The sequence below is a fragment of the Pongo abelii genome, chromosome 4, assembly GCF_028885655.2.
Source record: "Pongo abelii isolate AG06213 chromosome 4, NHGRI_mPonAbe1-v2.0_pri, whole genome shotgun sequence".
Lineage (NCBI taxonomy): Eukaryota > Metazoa > Chordata > Mammalia > Primates > Hominidae > Pongo > Pongo abelii.
In genome coordinates this window covers 115,188,659-115,204,028 of record NC_071989.2, presented here as the reverse complement: position 1 = coordinate 115,204,028, position 15,370 = coordinate 115,188,659, and positions in this window count along the sequence as shown.

Sequence of the window (15,370 nt, the reverse complement as noted above, 5' to 3'; positions counted from 1 at the left end):
AACAGGGAGGTTATGTACATGCTTTAGAGTCAGGCAGAACGTGTTTGGATCTAGGCACCCATGATTACTTGCTGTATGATCTTAGGCAATCTAATTTTCTGGAGTCTTAATTTCCTCAGTTGTAAAACTGGAAGTATAATATCTTATGTGTTGTTACAGAGATTAAAAGTGGTAACAAATGTGAACTCTTAGTACAATGTCTGGCACATAGGAAGGGCTGCTATCATTTTTATTCCTTTTGTTGTTATTCATGTCATCATAATGATTATGACTATGAGTCATAACAATGGAGTGGAAAGAGCTCTAGACATCATTAAAATACCTTTGCTCTATTCCTGATATTATATATATATATATTTTAAAGTATATTTGTAACTCAGATCTCCTAGATATTGTATTTTCTGTAAAATATAGTTGTGTAGAAATGAGGTTACATATAGGAGCACTTGGTAAATTGCAAAGCATGATAAAAATGTAAGATGATATTATTTTCCCTTACTTTACATAGTTTTGTGATTTGTGCTTTTGGTATCTCTTATTTGGCTTGCTTGACCTTAGCTCTCAAACCTATATTCATAAGAAACACCAGGAGAAATTTAAACCTACAGATTCCTGGGCGTCACCCTTAGAGATTCTGATTCAATAGGTCTGGGTCAGGGATGAAGCTGCATTTTTTAACAAGCTTTTCTGTTGATGCCAGTGCAGTTGTACCCTTTGAATAGTACCACTCTGCGATGTGTAACTAATTTGAAGACTGCCATGACCACTTCAAATTCTAGATCCTGCTTGCTCCTGAAGCAGTGGTTGGTGAAGGCTACTATGAGAACTGTGGCCCACTGTGTGTCGTCATTTCTATTTGTAGCTGAGTGGAGTTGGCAGCAGGCACAGGCTGGCAGTCGTTTCCAACACACTCCTTGTCAAAGCACATACTGTTTCTGCAGCTGGCATCTATTCCCTGTACATCCCAATTATAACAGTATTACTGAGTCTTGTGACAGTCACACATTTCATCACCTTGGGGGACTGGGCAGAACAGATTTGCCATGGCAAGGGTGCCCTGTTCCCTCCTTTCCTTGTATTCATCATAGCCTAGGAATCTTGTTGGTCTTGCTTGGCACTGAGTGTGTGCTGTTCCTAACTGAGGATGTCTGGAGCCCAGAACAGGTCAGAGATTATGTATAAGCTGCAGGTTTGGAGCTGCAGGTTGTGCCTGCTGTAAAGCACTAATTTTTAAAGCATTTCTACTATTAAAATTGTCACTATTATGATGATCATCATGCTTTGCCCTCCTTTGCTGGGCCTGAAAGCCTCAGCAAACCATTCCTACTCCTGGGTGCACATGACTGATCCTCTATAATTTAATGGAAGTATAGGGTGAATTTCACACTACCTGCATAATGGGGAGTTTTGATGCCTGCATAACTTTTTCCTCTTAAGGAAGTAAAGGAGCTTACTACAATAGATGTTGAACTATTGTAGTGAAATATGTTTATGTATAATACATACTCAAAGTGTCTTAGTAACCTGATTTTTAAAATATGAATAGCAAGTTGACACACAGAAAAACATATATTGAGAGTATCTGTTATTTTGGATAATTACTGGGAGTGTGTTACTCTTAAAAGTTATAGTTAATGAAGATATTAAAATAGATCAGCATTTTTCTTTTTAAAAAAGCCATCCTGACATGGATGTGGGTTTAATAATTGTTACTGATAACAGCTTATTTGAGATCAATGTTATATTTATGTTAGTTGGTATCAGCTGGAAAAAAAGATGATTCTTAAAGGTAAACTCAGGGAGAATAGGCTGAATATAATTAATACAAATAGGAGAAATGACTGGTGTCTTAGTCCATTTGTGTTGCTGTAAAGGAATACTTGAAGCTGGGTAATTTATAGAAAAAGGTTTATATGGCTCACAGTTCTGCAGGCTGTACAACATGCCTAGCACCAGCATCTGCTTCTGGTGAGGGCCCATGGCTGCTTCCACTCATGGTGGAAGGCTAAGAGGAGCAGGCATGTCCAGATCACATGGTGGGAGAAGAAGCAAGAGAAAGAGGAGAGACATGCCTGGCTCCTTGTAACCACCAGCTGTCATGGAAACTACTGGAGAGAGAACTCACTCATCACTGTAAGGATGGCACCAACCCATTCATTCATGAGAGATCTGTCCCCCCTGACAAGAACACCTCCCATTATGCCTTTCCTCCAACCGTAAGAATCAATTTTCAACATGAGATTTGGAGGGGTAAAACAAATCGAGCTATACTAACTGACAAATGTAAATATTTACAATAAATATAGTGGTGGTGATATTAGAGACACACTGAATTTTAAGCTGTCTAGCAGAATCTCTCATAAAAAGACAGCATGGTTCTCGAATGTAAAAATTTGCAAAAGTTAATAAAATACCTTATTTGAGTATTCTGCCTTCCATAACTCAAGGGAAATGTAAGGAGCTTAACAGAGAATAAAAAAATGGTCACAAACGTTATTAAAAGAATGGAAATCTAACCTTATGTGGGAAAGTTTTGGGAATAAGGGTTATTTTGCTCTGAAGGAGACAACTGAGATCTGACTTTGATTTAATAATGGCCTTCAAAAAATGGACATAAAATGTTAGTGTAGAAAGTGATCAATTTTCTCCCCTATCCCACTTTAGCAAGAGCAAAGGGAAGTGTACCTTAGCACAAAGGTTGACAGATTTAGCTTTGCAGTTGGTGTTTTTAGGAGAAAATCCTGAAGCATAGAATTCTGAGAGGGAGCTTTAAAAGGCAACACAACCTCTATCTACAGTGTGTGAGGATGGTTTGTGAGTGGCTGCGGCCAGTGTTGGAGAGGTCACAGTGCTTTTCAAGGTTCCTCAACCCTAGAATTCTATGATTAAGCCTAGTTATAGTATGGTGCCCAGGAGGAACAAGCAATTGCTGTGAGAGAAGTTCTCAGAACTGCCTCAAACTCAAAGGTTAAAAGAAATGACAGGGCAGTTTTCAGTTGAACTTGGAGCAGAGAAGCTAGAGCTACAGGACTGGTGACATGAACCAATCTGAGGTAAATTTCCTGTTGGAGAAGTGCCACGCAGACTGTGAAAAAGTGGCATGACTGAAAGCATCAATCAGGACAGTCAGAAACCAGGAAATTGTAAGACAATGTCTCATCCTAAATTTTATGCGTGAGGATGAACAGTCATTTCTTTGAATATAATAGAGACCACAGATTTCCTTGTGCTTTAAAAAATTTATAAAATTACTTTTTAACCTAAAGTTTAAAATTCTTTTAAAAATATGCATATTAATTTTGTTGTAATACACATAGCATAAAATTTGCCATTTTAACTATTTTAAGTGGACATTTTAGGGATGTTCACATTGTTGTACAACCATCACCATCAACCATCTCCAGAACTTCTTTCATCATTCCAAACTGAAACTTTGTACCCATTAAACAATAAATCCTCTTTCTTCTCCCCAGTAAAGTTACTTTAATAATTAATCATATTAAGAAACTATTACCTATTTGGTGCATAGTGTTTTTTTCAAAAAGAGAAATTTAATCATGGTTATCCTATCCTAGGGAAAAATTATGAAGCATTTATTATCCATCAAAGAATATGGTTGTTCATGGTTACAGGGTCTAGAACTGGATAAGAAATATACGTTTTTTCAAAAGAAACCTTAAAACAGAAAATGTTTTAATATAAAAATTATACACATCTAGTTCATGTCATTTGCAGGGACATGAATGAAGCCGGAAACCATCATTCTGAGCACACTATCGCAAGGACAGAAAACCAAACAGCGCATGTTCTCACTCATAGGTGGGAATTGAATAATGAGAACACTTGGACACAGGGTGGGGAACATCACACACTGGGGCCTGTCGTAGGGTGGGGGGAGGAGGGAGGGATAGCATTAGGAGATATACCTAATGTAAATGACGAGTTAGTGGGTGCAGCACACCAACATGGCACATGTATACATATGTAAGAAAAACCTGCATGTTGTGCACATATACCCTAGAACTTAAAGTATAATAATAAAATAATAATAATAATAATAATAAATTATACACATCTGAATATTCAGGCTTTGATTGTAAATGTTTTCTCATTTCTTACTACACTGTTACTAGACTGTAGTACGGTCCATGGCTGGGCTTGTATTAGTAAAGCACTGGCTCACAGATAACAAAAAGATTATTAATTTTATATCACAGAAGCTCATCTGCAGACTGCTGTACCTGATAGGCTGTTGTATTTTGAGTTTCTAATGACCATAGAGGCCAGGTACAGATTTAAAATATTACTAACCCTGATGAAAAGTATTTAACATTCTTTATTCAACACTAACTTATTATAGCTGTTGTAAAATGTTCATTATTAATTTTTTTCCCCAGCTGACATCTTGATTTCAGGTTATTAATTTCTATAAACATACCAATGCTATTCCTGTTCATGTTTATTGGCTATAAAATAAAAACAAAACTAGCTTTATTAACATATACAATTGTCTGTAGGATGTATAAAATTTAACCAGAAAAACTGAAAGGGATATTTAACTATCTAAATACTTGTTTAAGTAAGGTATATGTTAATTTTCATTCTTTTAAAAATTACGTCTTTTCTTGTTGAGCTGTTAAGATTTCTCTTTATCCTAATTGTTTTTGCCATTTCACTGTACTGTGTCTAGGTTGGAGCTATTTTTGGCTATACTTTTTTTGTATTTCAAATCCTGGAATTTCCTCAGCTATTATCTTTTCAAATTCAGTTTATCTTCCATTCCCATTTGGGAGACCATATCAATCTATTGCTGTGTTCTGAGTGGATTGGTTAGTCCTGTCTTCTAATTCATTGAATTTCTATTTGTTTGTATTAATATGGAGGTTTAAAAATTTAGTAAATATCTTTTCTCTTACATTTTTAATTGGTTCTATTTTTTAATTTATCTCTTCTTGATTTGTTTCTATTTTGGTCTAAAAAGTTTTTTACTTTTTAAAGCTAGAACTATTTTTATAAGGAGCTCAAATGCTTTTATTAATTTTGGTTTTTTTAAAAATTATTTTATTGGTAGTGAATGAGTCTCTCAACTATTAATGATGCTTCTCTCTTTCATAGTGCTGATTCTTAGGGGCTTTGGAATGATCCTTCCTAAATTTATCTTGAGCAATCATCCTGCCTGCCTGCCTTCCCTTCCTCTCTATACTTATTACTACACATGTGCTGCTTTTTAAAAAATGTTTTTTCTTTAATGAACAAATAAGAACTTTACATATTCCTGGAGTATATAGTGATGTTTCAATACATAAAATGTATAGTGATCAGATCAGGGTAATTACCATACCATCATTTCAAACATTTATAATTTCTTTGTTCTGGGAATGTTCAATATCCTCCTTCCAGTTTTTGAAACTATATAAGATATATTTGCAACTGCAGTCATCCTACAGTGGTATAGAGCTGGTGGTTTTCCCTGCCCTGGGATGTTGACCCACACCCCAGCACCAATCTGGTGAGCAGCACAGCCCAGGTCCTGACTGGAAGTCCTTTGGTCTTCCAACCTCTGGAAGTTCACAGCTTTATTGAAGTGTAGCCTCAGGCAATGGATCTCTCTGTCAGCATCCTTCACTGGCCAGCATCCCAGCTTAACCATGCATCTCCTTGTTTCTCTACTTGAAACTGAGCAGGCTGATAGATTCAGCTTCTACTTCTGAACCTGTTTTTGGTGCATGAATCCTTATCATCTTTTTTAGTGTGATTGCATCTTTTAATTAATTTACTTATTTTTAAAATTATTGCTCTCTTTTGAGTGAAAGAAAAAAATTCAGGGTATGAACTGACAGTGTCAATGTGCCCATGAGCGCCCAGGACTCTATGTGTAGACTGTCAGGATAATTAATGCTAAAATCTGTTTATCAATTTACTAATTCAGCTAGTCTCTTTGACCTCTGCATTTAACAACTTTTTTGTGTATGCTCTAGCTTGAAACCTGGGACATGGATCAATTGATTTAGAGCAAAGCCCCTCCGGTTAATGAATGATTATTTCAATGAAAAAGGTGAGAGAGACATGACTGATATGAGGAAGTCTGGCCTCTAATAGCTAGATGATTCATAATTATAGATTTAGAGTCCATTATTTCGGTATTTGTATATATTTTATGCAAAAGCAATTTTTGGCTTGAATGACTTGGATAATTATCTCAGTTTTCCACTTTAATTTGCTTATGTAGAAAAAATGAATTTGGGGAAAAATGCTTGGTGGCACATTATGATAAGGGTCAAAAATGGAAACAATAACAATAATCTGTGATGTTACTACTACAGGAAAAATTAAAACTAGTTACTTTAAAATTTCAAGTGGATCAGGGCCCTGAGTCACTAACATTGTAGGGCTTTCTTGGGTATATTTCTTTTTCTAATGAGTTGTCACGAGTGCTTAATGTCAATAACCAATAAGGTAGTTCTTTGTGAGATTCAAAAATGGTTGCATTTGCTTGAAATATTGAGCACATGAGTCATTTACTCATTATTGTACAAAAATTAAATTGAAGTAAGAGTAATGAGGTATAAAGATCACACTAACTAAATTTAAGAGTGATGCTTTATCCAGCTGCCAAGAAAATTAAAATAAAAATATTTCCACATAACTTTATGAATGGTATAGAAATCTTTGACAACAGTATAAGGTTGTTACCCCATTTTTAAATTAAGCGTTCAGCCTGATGTCAGCAAACTTGATGAAATGGAATTAGAAAAGGCTCATGTCTTTAGGTATATGTATACGTATACATATGTGTGTGTATGTGTGTGTGTGTATCTGTGCATGTATATATGTTCTTAAAGACTCAATACTCAGTTTTGCTAAGACATAATTCACCCAAATTTTGTCTAAAGGAAAATAAGAGTGTGTAAAGCAACAGCCTAGTGAAGCAGGTCATGCTTTTCAGTTGATTTGCACATAAATAATATTGGTTCTGGGAGTGGACAGAAAAATAGGGATTATGTAAATGTGTCTCTTTCTGTCCCTGGAGAAGAGGCTGGGCAACTGAAAAAAAATATTTATGCATACTACTAGCAGAGACATTCTAACGGTACTTTAAGCCTGATTCGGCACACCATGTAACTCTTCCAGGCACAATGAACAATTTTCATAAACAGATGAATGGAAAGGTTCCCTGCCATTGTTCTGCCATTCAGCTGACTCTGAGTTTAACTGTATGAGATATTTTAGCCTAGGTTCTATGCAATATTTTTTGCAGAAAAAAGATAATTAAGGACTCACCAAAGGAGTATGGACATGATTTCCAAAAGCATTGATTTATTTTTAAGTATAAGTGGAATCACTGTATATATTTGTCAGTTTCTATAATCTCCCCAAGTGTCTTATGTCATCAAACTAATACAAAGTATTTTTTGAAAATTCATTAAGATACTCAGAAAATCCAGTGGCCATGTATAAACATGGTTTGTGAACTTATCTTCTCTAATAAGAGATAACTGGAACCTTTTGCTCAGCTCTCTTGTTTTCACTGGAAACTTGTTTTTTAAATTATTTTTTGTGTCGTTTCATAAGATTTTGTCTTCTGATATCAGAATACTGATATTTTGTGTTCTTGACTATATCATGCACATAAATGTACTCAAAGGTTAAGGAAAAATAATAACTTATTTTACATTTTTCAGTGGAGAAATTTAGTGTGCTAATACTCCTGTATTTCTAAAGAAACTCGAGAACTTGGTAACAAGAGTGATGGATGGAACCTTGAATAGAGATGGACTCGGTTTGCGCATTTAAGGCATAGGAGTGTTAAGGACCTCTCTCATTAATACTGTGTTAATAACAGATATTAGCTAAATATTTCAGTTCAAAATCCTCTGCCCATTATACCTAAGTTCTTCTAATCTCTATTCTTTATTTATAGGATATGTAACTTTTACTAGAAACTTCAAAATCTTAGTAGTATTTCTCTAAATGTCTTTAGTCTACTGAAGAATTTGAATAAGAGTTTTTCAACTAGGGAGAACTGCACAAAACAGTGATTATATTGAATAATGATCACGACATGATGCTATTTTTATAACAACAATAAAAACATGTTTACAACAACACAATAAAATTTCCAGCTGGTCATCTGATTGTACTGCAGTCAAATGCTAAGAGATTTTAATTCTATTCTAAAATTATTTTTATATAGACCATAGAAAATGGTGTGGCTAAGGATTCCTAATATTCATATCTGAGATTTATATCAACACCAGAAGAACCCACTTCCATATATTTTATTTTCTTTAAAACATTTAATTGGAAATATTTAAGACATTCATAAATGAATAAAAATCAGTATACTCAATGCTCCTACCATACAATTTAAGAAATAATGCATTATCTAAACAATTAAAGCCACAAAGTTTTCCCTCAATTCCACCCACCTCAACCTCTATTTTTCTCTGAGGAAACACCCTTCTAAATTAGTATTTGAAATTTCCATGCACTTCTCTAAAATTTTACATCATAAATATGGTTTAAGTTTTATGTGTATGAATTGGATGTATACTTCTGCTCAATGCTTCTCTTGCTTCATATAAATATTTGAAATTCATCTATGTTGTTATTTGTAACTACAGTTTATTCATTTGTGGTGCATTGAATAAATGAACCATTATTCATCTCTTCTCCTGTATATTGACATCCACTATTTTAATTTTTCAGTATGGTAAAAAATGCTGCCATTAGCAGTCTTTGGTTAGTACCCTTTATCATTCACAAAATTTTTTTCTAGAATATATAATTAGAAGTGGAATTGCTGAGTGATAAGTTTTTCCATCTTCAACTTTCTCAAATTATTTTTCAAATTGATTGTACCGATTTATATCCTCTTTAGCTTTGAATGAATTGCTACTTTTCTATATCCTTACCAACTCTTAATATTGTCAGATTTTCTTCCCTCAATCTGATTAGTGTGAAATGTGATTTCACTGATGATCTAAGTGGTACTTTCCACATTCCATAATAGAATGAGCCTATTTTTTATTTACTGATTATTTTTTATGTAATGATTATTTATATTTCCTTTTAGGTGAATTGGTTACTCATACTTTTTGCTCATTTTTCTTTGTGGTATATATATTTTTCTTATTAATTTATAAAAATGATGAGAAATAATGTGTACAATGTACATTATTCAGGTGACCAATACCCTAAAAGCCCTGACTGGAAAACTATGCAGTCGATACATGTAACAAAATTGCATTCGTACTCCGTAAATGTACCAAAAACATTTTTTTAAACTTATGGATACTAATCATTTGTTAGTTATATGTGTTGGCTGTACCTTCTCCTAATTTGTATCTCATTATTTCAAGATTTTAATGCTATTTTTTAAAAAGAGTGATCCCTTTTTAGTTGAAAAACAAGTGTACGTGTGTTTATATACAGGTATATATATATATACAAAACAAGTATATGTGTGTGTATACACACGTATATATGCATGCAGGCATACAAACACACACACATAAACACACACACACATACAGAATAAAAGACTTGAGATGATATACACCAAAATGATATCTCTGAGGGCTGGAATTAACAATTTTTCTTTAAAAATCTTATTTGTATCTCCTATTTCTATACTATAAACATATACTGTTTGATTATAGAAAGAACAATATAATTTTTTTCAATTAAAAGAAAGCACGACATTTCTTTATATAAACACACCATACTTATTTGACCATTCTTTTACTCTTAAGGTGGTTCCCTGTTTTTTGATAATGTGAACAGTGCTGACTCAGGCATTCTCACATACAGATCATTAATTTCTAGTACCATTATTTCGGTTACTATTTCAGAAGATTAATAAATTCTCAAAAATGAGATTGCTGTGTCTATTTGCATCTGTGCAGTTTGACTGTTTTGAAAAAAAATCGAGATAGAATTCATATACGAAAAAGTCACCCTTCTAAAGTGTACAATTTACTACAATTTTATCTGTCAATTGAAAAATAAAAAGTAGAGTACAATTTAGTGGTTTTTAATATATTAACAAAGTCATACAACCATCACTGCTATTTATCTCCAGAAAAATTTTATTACCCTGAAGAAAATCTTCAGACCATTAGCAGCCACTCTCCAGCTCTCCCTTCCTTTAGCCCCTGACAACGGCTAATCTACTTTGTCTCTGGATTTGCCTGTTCCGGACATTTTATATAAAATAAATTACACAAGATGTGGCCTTTGTGTCTGTTTTCTTTCACTTAGCATAAGGTTTTTAAAGTTCACGTTGGAACTTGTACTTAATTCTTTTGTATGGCTAAATAATATTCTATTGTATACATATACTATATCTGTTTATCCACTTACCAAATGATGCACATTTGGGTTCTTTCCAATTTATTCTATTATGTACAAATTTTTGTGTAAATGTATGTATTCAGTTATCTTGGATGTATAGTTGGGAGTGGAATTGTTGGGTTATATTGTAACTCTATGTTTAACTTTTTGAGAAACTGTAAAAAAATGTTTTCCAAAGTCGCTGTACCATTTGACATTCCTGTCAGCCATGCCTGAAGATTGCAATTTCTCCACATCCTTGCCAGCACTTGTTATTTTCTGTCTTTTTTATTATAAGCATCTTACTGTGTGTAAAGTTGTACCTCATAGTGGTTTTGAATTGAATCTCTCTAATTATTAATGTTGTTTAGCATATTTATATGTGTTTTTTGGCCAATTTGTACATCTCCTTTAGAGAAAAATTTGTTCAAATATTTTGGCCAATTTTTAGTTGGGTTGTTGTCTTTCTATTGAGTTTTAGGTGTTCATCATATATTTTCATTAAAAGTTCCTTACTGGGAATATGGTACTCAATACCTACCATATCCATTTTTTTCTCATCTCGTTCTATGGGTTCTTTTTTCATTTTCCTCATGATGCCTTTTGAAGCATCATTTTGATGTCCAATTTATCTATTTTTTTCTCATATCTAAGAAACTATTGTCTAATTCACAAAGATTTATGCCTATGTTTTCTTCTAAGAGTTTTATAGTTGTACCTCTTACATTTTGACCTTTGATCCATTTTGAGTAATTTTTGTGTAAGATGTAACATAGGGGTCTATGGTAATTCTGTGGCATGTGGATATCCAGGTGTCCCAACACCATTTATTGAAAAGACTTTTTTCTCTATTGAATTGTCATGACACTCTTATCAAAAACCAGTTGACCAAAAATATATTTAATAGTATCTTTTGATAAATGGAAGACTTTATAATATTTTCTTTGTCTATTTATGTATGCATCTTGGTAAAAGGATACTACCTCGTGCCCTATTTTTCTACTTATTGTATGTTTTTTTTGAAGTTTTCCTTTTACCTATGTCTTTGTTCATCTTGACCATGCGTGTTTTTAGGTAGATATACTATTAAAAATTACATATGGATAGCAAATTTTCTCAGCACCATGTATTAATGTTTTCTCTTGCCACTGATGTGAAATGTCATCCCTGTTGTATTTTGAGTTTCTTTACACTTAAAAAAATCTGTTTCTATATTTTCCATCCTTTTTTTCTTGCCCTATCTCTGCTTAAAAAACTAGAGCGTCTTAATTCCTATAGCTTTCTAATATGCCTAGATATCTAGAAAGGCAATCACTAACTCTGTTCTGGTTACTCTTAAGCTTTTATTCATTCATAAATATTGTATACTTACCTTTTCAAGTTCCAAAAAAAGTTTTTGGGATTTTGATTGGAATCATATTAAATTTATAGGTCAATTTGTGAAGAATTTGACATCTTAATGATATCCTATTATTGCTATCTATGATAATATTATCACTCTCTTTTGATTTATTAATTTCTTTTCTACTTTATTTAAATAGTTTCATAACTTATTCCATAAACTGGAGACATGTGTTTTGTCAGATTTAGTCCTACACATTTTTATTTTTTTGTGGCAATTATGAATAGTACCTTTTAAAAATAACATTTTCTGTTTGAAACTAGTATGGAAGAATGAACTTTTTGTTTATTAATCTTAAATCCAGTGATCTGATACATTCAACAATTGATAATTTGATTTATTGACCTTTACACAGTCTAAATGATAATCATGTCATCTCTGAATATTGAAAGTTAATTTCTCCCTTACTAACCCTTGTATTTCTACTTTTTTTCTTGTCATGTTTCCCTGATTATGCCCTCTAAATATGGTGTTGAATTGTAATATTGATAATGGGCATTCTTGCCTTATTCTGAAATTTAATACAAATTTTGCTAAAGTTTTACAATGAATTACGATATTTGCTGCAAGTTTTTGTTAGCTACATTTTATCTAATTTGATGCTCCATTATTAAGAGGCTTTTTATGAATGACAGTTGAATTTTATTAAATACTTTTCTGCATCAGTTAAAATGAACACATGGTTGATTGCTTCTTGGCCTTTTGGCTAAGATCAAGTGTAAGATGAACACATGGTTTTCAGATATAAATTGTGAGCATGAGTAAATTTTAATGATATAACTTCCTATGTTAAAACACCCTTGAATTCCTGAAATAAACCCAGGTAAGCATAATCTATGTTTTTTCAAACTTTGGAGGATTTATTTTGCTAAAAGTTTGTGTTGGATTTTTGCATCTATGTTTATCACTGATTTCTTCAACTTTCTACCTACATATTTTGCTAGCAATCTGATCTCTATGAACTTAATACAAGCAAAAATTATCTTCTTCTGTAGATTACTTTTTAACACTTCCTAAAGAGAAGGATGGGGCCAGGTGCGGTGGCTCATGCCTGTAATCCCAGCACTTTGGGAGGCTGAGGAAGGTGGGTCACCTGAGGTCAGGAGTTCGAGACTAGCCTGACCAACATGGTGAAACCCCGTCTCTACTAAAAATACAAAAATTAGCCGGGCGTGGTGTCGAGTGCCAGTAATCCCAGCTACTCAGGAGCCTGAGGCAGGAGAATTGCTTGAACCTGAGGCGGAGGTTGCAGTGAGCTGAGATCATGCCATTGCACTGCAGCCTGGGTGACAAGAGCGAAACTCTGTCTCAAAAAGAAATTAATTAAATAAACAGACAAATAAATAAATAAATAAATTAATTAATTAAATAAAGAGAAAGATGGTAAAAGTTGTGGTCTTTGAACTTTGGGAACAGTTTTCTTTTTTTTTTTTTTTAATAGGAATTCACCTAAACTTTATGGATATATAATTTTTTTTTGCTTTTCATTAAATTCTAAAGCTGTTTTTCATTCTTATATTTTATAGCTTTCTTTCTTTCCTCAGTCTCTCCTACAATTATTAACTATTAAATTCATTTATTATTTATACTTTTTTTATTTTTTCTATTGTTCTTTGGAGTGTTATTTATTTTGTGCTTCTCATGTCTTCTTCAAATATAAACTCTTCTACTCACATGCTTTTGTACAGAGCTTTGTTTTGCATTTTTAAAAAAACTCAATAGATATTTTGGTTTTGATTGACTTTTATTAATCAAAATATTACCTTACTTTAAATAATACTTAGTTTGATAATGTAAGTATTTTGGAAAAATTCAAAATATCTTTTCACCCCATCAGTCTTAAAAATTCTATTTTTCATTTTATCTTTTACTTTTACTTTGAATCAACTCTACCTCCTCAGAACCCTTTCCCCACTCTCAGGACACTGTGGTTTGACTCTTCTAAGTGGTCATCTTTTCTAGGTCATTGAGTGAGTCATTGAGGTAAGTATCAAAGGAATAAAAGATGCTTTTGGCTCTGTTTTGGCTATATCTGATTATATCTTGTGCCATATTCACTTGTTCCTCAAAGCATGATTATTAACAAAATTTCAAAGAACCCTAAACAGCTTCTGAAGGTATACCAAGTTCTTTCACTTTAAAAGGCAGCACAAATCTTCTCAGTGGGAAAATAAATGATCGAATCTCACCTCATTTCAAATAAATTAGAGTTGGCAGGCTTGTGTGTCTGGAGCTGACTTCAGTACTTGATGCTAAAATGTGGCTCCTTGCAGTAGTTATAATAAATTAAGGTTCTGTCAGAGGCCAAAGTAATGAAAGTTAAAGGAAAAATATATTGATACTCTTTACATTTTGGGCTCTTTGAGGTACTTTGGTCTTCAGCAGGTTGACAGCACAAAATAGACAAACCCAATATTTTAGGCAATCGTGCCAGATTTCACATGTAGAAGCCTGAGTGTCTTGTGTTAGTTTGTGAGTTATAGCAGTGAAGGCTTAGAAAGTGAGAAATGGCATATTTCTTGAGGTTGCAGGGCATGCAAGTTACATAGTTCTCTCTCTTGAATGACAACATGATCCAGATTCCCAGTGAGAAGCATGCTGGTGTGTTTCTCTTCCTACACTCTTTTCTGAATAACGTGAAGGTGCTGTTAATTTAAAAACTGTCATTCACAGGGCGTGAAAATGTTTCAGTTAGAAGTCCAGTGACAGGCAAAAGACAACAATGGCAATGGGTACTCTGAAACAGGTGATAATTTTCTGCAGCTAATTATCATTATTTTTCTAGCTGGAACATTGTGAAAAACCTACAGAATAATATATGCTTTAATAAGGTGTGCTTGTAAGAAGTGGCATTCCATAACTCTACCAAATAACTTGACTACCTCTTATTAAAAAAAAAAAAAGGTTGCAACTGGCTGATTACTTGTCTCATCTACAGTTGAAACACCTTTGCTGGGATTATTTTTTTGTCTTTTTATCTACTTTATCTTTGCTATTGTGATCAGACTTTTAAAAAATGGAGGAATACTTAAGGGTAAGCTTGAAGCAGTTTCAAGGTATCAGTGTTCTGAAATGGAATCTACTGGACTCCTCACTCATTTTCTTTACCAGTAGATTTCATAGTCACCCAGGACTCTTGCTGCTACAGAACACGACAGGAACAGGAAACTGTCCAGACATCTTCCCAGTTCCTTTAGTAGTCCATTTGTCAATGTAATGAACATAATTTAAATGATGTGACTCCCTTGACTTCCCAGTTATTATTTTTAAAATTGTGACAAATTAAGTGAGCATCCTCTGGCTTCAAATGGAGAGCCTGAAAATATTAGTAGTGTAAACAATCTAAAAAATTTTTTAAAGAATTTGAAAATGGCTCAGACTACCTGAATTTATAATTACCATAAAACCAACAGCAATAGCAAATAATGAGATTTCATATAGCTTCTGATGTTGGGTGTTAAAGGGCATGAAAATAGAGAATAATTTCCTGATTTTTGAAGACAATCCAAGTCGAGCGGATGCATACGAAAAAATGTATCAATATGGAACCAGAAAGTGAGAAAAGAAAGAACTATTTCAGATGTGATTTAAATCTCATTATATTTTGCATATTCAGTGGGAATCTCCCAAGGT